At 40.0% G+C, this 10315-nt stretch overlaps 1 long non-coding RNA gene and 1 pseudogene across 1 annotated transcript; both read right to left on the reverse strand.

Annotated features, from left to right (window-relative positions):
- Positions 1-1020: 1020 nt before the first annotated feature.
- LOC147871684 (signal recognition particle RNA) lies at positions 1021-1281 on the reverse strand (annotated as a pseudogene).
- Positions 1282-4959: 3678 nt separating this feature from the next.
- On the reverse strand, positions 4960-7064 carry LOC147871685 (uncharacterized). The gene is made up of 2 exons (XR_015538433.1): positions 6985-7064; positions 4960-5306 (listed from the first exon to the last, which is right to left on the reverse strand). It is a non-coding gene; the product is annotated as an uncharacterized LOC147871685 (long non-coding RNA).
- Positions 7065-10315: the final 3251 nt, after the last annotated feature.

Raw genomic sequence — 10315 nt, forward strand, 5'->3', positions numbered from 1 at the left:
ATCAATCGATAAGGAATATGAATGATATTTTATTATCTTAATTATAATAAATTTTAAATAAAATTATATTGTGATCAGACGGATTAAAATAAATAATTGATATAATTGTTTTATTTCCATTGTCATAAATATTGTACAGATTTCTTCCAATTTTGGGCTGTGGTCTCCAGAAACCAAGTTTTATTGCTGGAGAGTGGCCATGTTTGAAGAATATTCAGATTTCATATTTATTAGAATGTGGAACAGGAAATCTACCTTTTAGTTTTTAGTTTTCATTTTTATGTTTGATTAGTGGAGTTATGCTTTGAAATTTTCTATTATGATATATATTTAAAAAATGCTTTTTCATAGGTTAAAAAGCATACATACAGATTATGTGAATTTAAAGTTAAATTTGATAAATTATGCATGGAAATAGTTAAATAAATGGAATGATTGTTAATTTATAAATAATGATAGTTCATCATATAAATTGGAGTATTAAAACATCAGTAGGTCTCACAAGTTCTCTGCAGAATATATTTGTTTTAATTTGGAATGAACATTCTCCTCCATAATTGCAAAATCTGTGAGGTGGCAATTCAGCCCTACTGGCTCTCGTGACTGGACCAAATTATCCCAGGCCGGGAGGTGGTACGGTTGTGGGATGGTAATAGCGGTTAAGCCAAAAAACTTAATAAATGAACCCCCGATTAAACAACAAGGGATATTTAATAAAAATATATATAAATTCAAAAGGAGAACAAACTCCCAAGGCTCAGGCTCCGGTAGGGGGTTACAACCCAAAAAATATCAGACCTATCTGTTTCCAAGCTGAGTCGTTCTCTGCCCGGCGGACACACACACACATAGACTGTCTGCCCTGCTGTCTCATCTGGGTCTCGAAGCCGCCGACTCCAAAGAACTTCGAGAGAGCAGATAGGCTACTCGAGCCATGAGACATGGCTCATCCTCCCCCCCCCTCCAAAAAATGTTCCCTGGGCCGGGGTTGTCGTAGTACAGGTGCCGGTAGCTCCGATCACAGGTGACTTCCGGTCTGCTCTAAAGCAGCTCCCAGTCTTCATGCGCGATCCCATTACAGCATCATACGGGTGAGTTTCCTCTCTGGCCCGATCCACCCCTCCTTAAACAACCTGGCCACCCTGGGCTCCCCCCAGGGTGTCCATATTGATACCGAGCTTAGCTGTGGGACACAGAACACCAGAACTCCCAACCTCAAGTCATTTCTCAACACTTAGCCTCTAAGTAGTTGGATTACAGGAGTTCGTCACCACTCCCAGCACGTCGGAGCCCCAGCCCTGGCTTTCAGCTTCGTTGTGGGCACCGAAAGTGCATACGCAGAGTCACGACCGAGTAGACACCCCCCCCCCCACCAAAAAAAAAAATGAAAATGATAGTGGAACCACGGTTCCGGAGAATTTGACGTAAATACGTCTTTACGGAAAGGAAGTTTATATATTGGCTTTATTCTAAATATTCCCTTCATACATGCTGTACAATTGAGATAAGTTTATATCTTAATTGCATCATGCTTGTGTTCCTCAATACAGTACTTTTATTTTCCGTCGTTACACAAGCTTATTGTTAAAATCATATAAAATTTCACATAAAATTGTTACATTTTAAAATTGACGACATGTTTCGATATACAATTCTATCATCGTCAGGTCTATCAAAATTAAAATTAAAATCAAAACAAATGGGCCACATTCACATATATAGGAAAAGAAACCAAATATATAACAAAAACATTTAAGACAAATAACATAAAAATAGCATTTAGAACAAGAAACACTATAAAAAACATTTTGAAACAAAAACCACAAATATACACAACAAATCAATACGAAAAACCAGGCATATATAGGTTAAAATGCAATGATTGCCCGTTAACCTATATAGGCCAAACTGGACGCACCTTTAATCAAAGATATAAAGAGCATATTACAGCAATAAAACATAATAAAGACCATTCAGCATATGCAAAGCATATATTAAACACAGGACATTCATACAACAAAATAGAACATACAATGGACATTATAAAAATAATACAAAACAAACGACATAGAGACACCATAGAGAAATATCATATACAAAGAACACATAAACAAAACCTTGCACTAAACGACAGCAACATTTACACGAACAATCCGATATTTAACATTCTACAGTCCATTGACCCAACCCCCTAAACAACTTTTACCCAATATATATAGCCATAGCGGTGTGCGCTGGCGCGTTGTCATGATGCGTCGCATGTGGATTTCTTCCTTTAGAATCAGCTGACAGGTCCCATAGCCTATCCCAACAATGTCGCACAAGTCGTTGATGGTACTACGTCGATCTTCGTGAATGGCCTGCCGAATCTTCGTAACATTTTCGGGCGTTGTGCTCGAAGATGGTCGTCCAGAACGCTCGCCATCATCGACAGAGGTTCGGCCATTTTTAAAACGTGAATGCCACAAAAACGTTTGTGCACGACCCATTGCGGACTCCCCAAATGCTTGCTTTAGCATTTCGTAGGTTTCCGTAGCCGTTTTGGCGAGTCTTTGGCAAAATTTGAAAATCCGCCATTCCGAAATCGCAGGAGGGTCGGTGTAATGCACTACCAAAACTCCCGTAACTAAGAAACAAATGCTAATTCGATGATGCCGGTTTGCACACTGATTCACTATGAATGTAGGCCGCACCCCCTAGCGGCAGAAGCTCGTACTACATCCGGTTCGCCCTATATTGACACAGTCTTGAAACTTTCCGATCGCACCTCGTACTATGCTATCATTTGGGAGTCCATTTGATATGTATCCGAGTTCAGGCCTGATAAGAAACCCAACTTTCTGTTACAAGTATCAAGGAACTAATTGAACTAACATCCGACATCTTCCTATCCCACTGCATCTAGAGTAATATATTTGCCAAGTTTGTGTTCACATTTTAATACAGTGACCTACCATTCAGAGTTAGAACACGTTATGCGATATAAGACCAGGGGCTCCAAAATATCTAATCTCTTGCTATAAGTAGCCATCAAGTGATTGAACCAACAAATTTACGTGTAGCTGTCCCACTGTGTAAAAAAATGCATGTACTATGGAATTCAGATCCAACCTGGTACAGAGTAAGAACCAAGATAACTGAGTGACTTGGCATTTATTGTTTGAGTATGATGTTAAATTGGGGGCATGGGCTCCAGATTACGTCACATACCTCAGTGAATTAACTGTTGTAAACTGCGATGTGGACTTCAAATTCTTGCACACCTTCCACTAAATTTGGGTCAGGTAATCGGATTTGGTAGAAAAAACTTTCGTGTTGCTTTCAATCTCATTCTTCTTCTTCTTCTTCTTTATGTTAACTTTATCATAATTCTTTCCTCATTTCTTCAGCAGAGTCCTCAGAATGAACATGAACTTGAGCATGGTGGGGGACATCCCAATTCCTGTGATGCATGCAGTAAAACATTTCGTTGGCCAAGTGGTCAAAAGAGACATCAACGCACACATAGTGGAGAGTATCCTTGTACCTGTAATGTGTGCAGTAAGTCGTTCCGACAGAATCATCATTTGAAGATTCATAATTTCACACATAGTGGCGACGTCCATATTCCTGTGACGTGTGTAATAAATCATTCAGTCAGTGGAGTCATCTGAAGACACATTAGAGCATATAATATGGATAGTGCCCATGTTTCTGTGTGTACATGCACTAAACAGAGTGATCTCGAGAACCATTAATGTATGAATTGGTGTTTTTCCTGTTGTGTGTAATACATCGTTTCATTGCCAGGGTACTCCGTGGAGACGTAATTGTACACAGCATCCGTATCACGTGATTTCTGCTTTGAGTTTCTGAACAAATGTCATCTGATGTGTGTGTAAGAACATGTTCTGGAATTGGTGTAACGTGTTGCAAAAGAGGAATTGGTAGAAATGAACAGATCTAAGAATTTCAGTAAAACTCGTCAACATTCACAGCCTAAGATCTGTGATAAATTTATTAAGAAGGATTTCCAGTGAAGACTGGAAATAAGACTTAAGTAATATTAATTACTTTTTTTTCTTCCTCCCTCAGCCGACTTTGGTTTAAACGATGTACGAGGTTTGTGTTTGAACTCGGTACACAAAACTAAGAGCACAGAGTATTTAACGTTGTCAGTCAATATGTTTGTTTGACAATGCTGAATTTTGTGCTTTCAGACGTTGTTATGAAGGTGTTAACTTTTACTATACTCTTAACTTGTGGTTTTACCAGTGGTGGCCCCTCCATAAGAGCTGCAGAGTTGCAGCACCCCTTATAATTTTTCAAAAATTTAAAAAAAATATTTTTTGTGTTTATATAATTTGCAACACTTTGTTTCCTCTATATCATTATTTTAATATTTCCGGCTGCAAGGATTTCAGCGCGGCTGGCCGGTCTAAAGTTGCGAGCGCAGTGTGAGGTGGAGTGAGGGGCAGTTCACTGTTACAGCGCGAATCAGAGCTGCGGTCTCCACAGCCGGCTTTTAGTAACATTGTCTTTTACTGAAAAAAATGATGTAGGAAATCATGGCCTCCGTCTTCAGGACTTACAAATAATTAAAACATCATCGAGTTTTCTCCTGATGTAAATTTACTTTTCATTTATTTATGTCGTTTTGTGTTGTAAAACTATCCTGATTATTCCGCTTTGAGCAGTACTACCACTGCTCAGACTTAGGAGCCGCCACTGGCTTTTACTTTGTTGTTAATAGGACAGCGCTTCTTTTATTGAGTTATATTCCTCTGTTTTCTGTTTAGCTCCTCTGTGCATAAAATGTTGTTAATCTTGATAAAATTATTTATGGTGTCATCTTTATTGTTAAACACAATAGTATTAATAGTTTATGAGTAAAATGTAAGTGCGTAATTTTACCCAGGGCCTTGGCCAAAAATAACACTGGGAATTTTATATTGTTTATGTATTTTTAAAGAATGCCCATAGGAAGATTAATTGTTTATGTAACGGACATTTCTTCATACTCCAGACAGTACAAAAAGCACGTAGTTGTACATTCAGAGGTCGCAGTTAATGTGTTAAACTGATTTTTATTTACAGTATGTCATTTTGAGTCCATATCCTCTGTGGAGGAACCCAAGTTATCTGGCAGCTGAACGCAAATATCATTTCTTGTTGAAGATGAATGTCTTCTGGGTGTGGTCTGGTAGAAGTTTGTCGACGATTGCTGATTCTGCCCTGAAGATGGAGGCAGCAAGCAAATGTGAAATTCTTGCCGCCTTTTTCCAGACTACATGACGTGTTCGTCTAATACTTGCTACTCTGAGAACCTGAAATATGACGTTTGCTGTTGCTGGCAGCGTAAATAGTTGAGTACGCAGCAGAAAATAGGTAATGAATGAAGTTGAGAAACATTGCGTGTGATTATACATACAATGCGATATTTGCTGTGTTTGTATCTTTGTAGGAGTGATGTAACATCTGCACTAACGCAGTTGCACTTTCATTAAGTGAATGCTAAGTCCAGTTCAGAATCACAAAGAACCTGTTCTAAAAGTATTTCATGCTGGAATGTAGGACCTGTTCGTCTGTTAGTTTTGTATTTGGTTTATGCTGTTACAACAAAGTTTGTTAGGAAACGTGAAAGGAAGATCTAGATGTAGATGAATCTTAATGAAGCAAGGTGGGAGTTTTGAGTCTGGATTTATCTGGCTCAGGATGTGGTCCATTGGTGAACATGGTTATGGTTTTTCTTTGTTATTTTTCTGATACTAGAGCAACAACAATTTTGAGGCATTGCGACAGTGGGAAAGGCCGTGGTGGGTCCTGAACTGTAAACAAGCGAAATTTGATTTCCAAGCAGGAAACCTATGGATCAAATCACGATTTCTGGATTGAGGTGCACATTTACTACAGACCTCTCAGGATACACTTAAGGCCGTTCTTTTGTTTATTCCACGGTCCTTTGTGACGACGCTGATGCTAGTTTCTGGGTTGATGAGTGTCGAACGACGTGTTGGTGAATGAGTAATGAATTGGAAATGGTGTGGAAGGAAGTGGTCGTGGCTTAATTAAAAGCGGCTTACAGTCACAGCATTTGCCATGGGAAACCTCAGTGTGGCCTGTTTCTGGAACCTCCACCGGTATGGAGCAGAAATACTAAGTCTGAGAAAAGTCTCGGTTAATTCTCATTTCGGATAGCAGGTTCTCCGCGTGTGATTGGAAACTGCAAGTCATGACTCACAAACTGTCTTTCTGTTTAGTCAGCTAACGCGGAGACTAATTCTGTGGAGCATAAATCTTCCTGAGATCATTGTAATGGAGAAGTGTTTTATTTCATGTAGGAGCTGTATTTGTGAGCATTATTTAGAGGAGCCTCGGGATTCAAAGTGTGAATAGTCGATAAACTGGGTACGTACACAGACCTTGGACCTGTGCGAATTTCAAGGTCTGACCTTTGATATTTCAGTTCCCTCGGCAGTGTAAATTACGGAGCGCTGTCTATCCTGGACTCAGTGCGGTAGAAGTTTACTCATTTCAGAGGTCCTTGCTGAATCCATCATTAGGGCAATGCTGCCTCCATTATCACCCTGATGATTGAGGCAGCAAGGACCTCTGAAATATCGGTAAAATTCTACCAGACTACAAGACACAACAACCCAGAAAACAGCCATCCTCAGACTCCCTGCAGTGAAAAGCTTAAATCTTGCAAAGGTTAAATTGTCCCTGGCACTTAATAAAGTACCACGCCATGCAGATTTATTGTGAAGATAATTAAAAGATGCAAAGTTTGGGTCACCTCTCAGAAATGATCCATTCAATCTGTTAATTAATTCAAAAGTTACTGGAGGAGACAACACATGAACAGATGAATACTTTGAAATAAAATCATAAATTTATCTTTCGTTGTAAAATTTGTAAAGTAACCAAACTTCCTTCAGCAACTATGGAAAACGAAGAAATTCTGGAATGATCACTCATATAGACTACAGATTTATGTCTACTTACTGTTTTCATTTCCAAGTGAGCCAAGCTAGAGCTGGCTCTGGTGTTTGAGGAGGAACTGATGCGTACCAACCTTTCTCGCCAGAACACAGAAAGAAGTCAGTGAGACACTCTCTCTGAGCTGGTCAGTAGCTGCAGGTCGGTCGACAACCCCACTCCGGCTGGGTACGCCCTGTGAGGTGGTATTGTATTTTATTGTAGTAGTTGCCCGTCCTGTTGTTTTGATGTTAGTTGACGGGGCAACTGCCGTGTGGTTGATATTTTTGGTCCCTCGGGGTGGTCCCAGCCGAAGGAGACGTAGGGGTATTACCAATAGTGAGGCTGTTGTGTGGGCCTTGATTGTATTAGATATTTTTATCTTGATTGCTTTGATTGTATCTAAATAATTTTAATCAAGATTTTGTTGGTAATCGTTTTGTGTTTTCAGTGGCCCAAGTAATATATATATATATGGCATTCATATTAAGTACTGCATTGATGTGGCACTTGTTTGAAGTAATTAAATTCATTGCCTATTGGTTGTATGGGCGTTTGAATACCTTATTGTCTGGGGCGTGGGCCAAGCAAACCTACGACACATAGAACTCGACACCTCCTTCCCATTTCGACTGCGGTGGAGAGGGTGGATCAATAGAATATTTCTTATTAGTGGTTTGTGTTTCCACCAGGGTAGATCTCTATATCTCTCTCTAAGTGTTTGTCTCGCGTCTGTATCGGCTATGGCGATGCACCGATCTGAACATGGCTAGAGCCACAAAGCAACCGAATCTGACACCCTTATAGCACACACTTCTGACTTCTGATTTGTTTCTTAATGAACTTTTAAGCTATAATTTGGAAAGTTAAATAAGTAATTTACCGGCCTCCACTGTAATGGATTAAATTTTGATGAATTTAAATCGGGAGCGCTGCATGAGAAGCATGAAGTGGCTACTTGGAACTTGGGAACCATCTCAGAATTTGCTTAAAGACAGAGGAAATCTAAGAAAACCTGTGTCGACGTTCGAGGGAGTCCCTGTACTAAAGTAGTGAATTTATCAGTCATTCTGTCCATCGCATGAACTGAAGTTTCTGGTGTGATTCTGCTTTGCTTGCTATGTTGTCCTGAACAAGAAGGAGTAAGAGTTCAGCGTCTACGGGACCCAGCGGGTTGGTCTTTGTCTTTGCCCGATAATAACGAATTATCTAAATGTCTTGAAGTGTTCATAATAATCAGCAATATCTGGGGTGAGGTTAGATCAATGAACTGTACCGCGTGGACATCGATTTAAATACTTTCGCCGGTGGAATCCAATCGCAACCGATCTGGTTGAAATTCGGTCGCTTAATGTGGGAATCGGATAATCGAGGCTCGGTTAACAGAGGTTTTGCTGTATGCAGAAAAATGTGGGGCTGAATGTTGATTTTGGTGTTGGGAGGATTATGTAAGAAGCAAGGAATGCCGCAGAGAAAGAAAGAAAGAAAAAAGGAAAGGAAGAGAGAGATAATTGTGACCCTGCATTGTGTCGCGATTTACGTTATACATGGTGAAATTATTCATCTGCTGTTCATAATGACGATCAAAACATATGCAGTTAATCAGAACATTTAAATTTCAAGGACGTTAATAACAAATTGCAAACGCATTATATTTCGCACAGTCCTCAGTCAGAGGCTTTAATCTCCGACACGGCACTCGGCTGCTGTCTTGAGTAAAGTTGATTCGCTCCAGCGACGAAGTCTGGCGTCACAGCAAATGACAAATGAACATCAATTACCTTGCGAACTGCATGATGCTGACACAGTAGTTGGCGTCCATCTCGTCCATCGTGTTCATAAGGAAGTCGCGACAGAGTTTAGGAACTTCCGGTATAAGCAAGTAATCAGCCGTCACAAGCAGCTGACACGCGTTTTCGGAGCGGATGACCACCTCTCGAAAATACATCCGAGCTAATTCCGTGTACGAGAATGTCAGTCTGCAGTGTTGTTGTAAAGAGAGTCCTGAAACGTCACGAAACAGTCGTCGATTTGGAGAAACGGCGAGCAGAAAATTACAAGTCATGCGCATCAATTTTAACCTTTTATGACTCACGTAGCCAAATAAAGGTATCCGTTAGTCAATGTGGTGGATGAATTTTTGCTACCTGAATACTTAAAAGACTCCCAGAATGTGTACTAATGGGACCAGATTAACTGCGATTGGGTGAAGGGCCTGCGTAGGCTTAACAGAATTTAACTTAAAAATCGGATAGCAAGCAGCGAGCATTTGTACTATAGAATGGTCACCTCGTGTCTTACTTACCCTTGACTCCTTCAAGAGAAATCTGAGATTATAACAACTATTGCAGAAATTTTAAAGCCAACGCAAATATTTCAACACACATCGCAGGCTGTACATTCCACTGATTGATCAGTTCGTAATATAAAATTATTTGTTCTGCAAAAACATTTTCCTGACAATAAACAACTTAAAAGAAAAGCCGATGTTTCTACGAGGCCTTTAAGAAGTGATCACCAACCAGTAAACAATTTCCTATTACAGATTAAGAGTTTCGCAGTGCAAGACAAACGGAAAGATTTGATTGTCGGAAAACTGTAAAAGAGGCACAGCTCGTAGCAAGACGTGAGATACGTCTTTTGGAAAACAGAAGCAATGGCTCGTGGTTAAAATTTATTTCTCATTTCGAGATCGCACCGCGTCTTTATTTAAAACACAAGAAAATTACCGTAAGCACAAATTCTCGAACGATTCTCCCTAACAATGAAACAATTCTCCCGAACGTCTTTGTTACAGTTTATTTCAGACAGAGCGACACACAGCAGCTTTCAGTGTTCCGGGCATTACCAACTTTCTTCTGGACTTTGTTGGTCGTCTTTATGTATTAAAACGAAGAAGTTTTGGAAATGGATTCTATTTCTCCCTCCAGATCGATTGACTGTCACCTCGGTACAACCGCACTTAAAAATTAGTACAAAAGGCCACGTACGTCTTCTGGGCTGTTGTCCCGTAGAAATTATCGGACGTTTCAGAGGTGCTTACTGCCTCCATCATCAGGGAATGAAGGCAGTAATTACGTCTGAAATGCCACTCGTTTCTACGGCGCAACGTCCAGAAGACATTCTCCTTCTTCCTCCTCACCGCCGCACAGTGGGATAGATTGCGATTCTAGCCGGAAAAGAATAATTTTTCTCACATTTAAATATGTCAGTATTTTTGCTTGGATTCTGTTAATAAAGATCCCTTCTATAAGAAAATGGCATGAATACATGTTTAAACAAGACTAGCGCACTCCAACTTCTCTTATCTGTTGGTGTTGACGGCGGAAGAGATGTTTATGTTGGTAGTCGTGTTCCA

The sequence above is a fragment of the Zootermopsis nevadensis genome, unplaced genomic scaffold (genome assembly GCF_977971745.1).
Source record: "Zootermopsis nevadensis isolate Lab colony 2312 unplaced genomic scaffold, Znev_1.0 Znev_ptg000044l, whole genome shotgun sequence".
In the NCBI taxonomy this organism is placed as follows: domain Eukaryota; kingdom Metazoa; phylum Arthropoda; class Insecta; order Blattodea; family Termopsidae; genus Zootermopsis; species Zootermopsis nevadensis.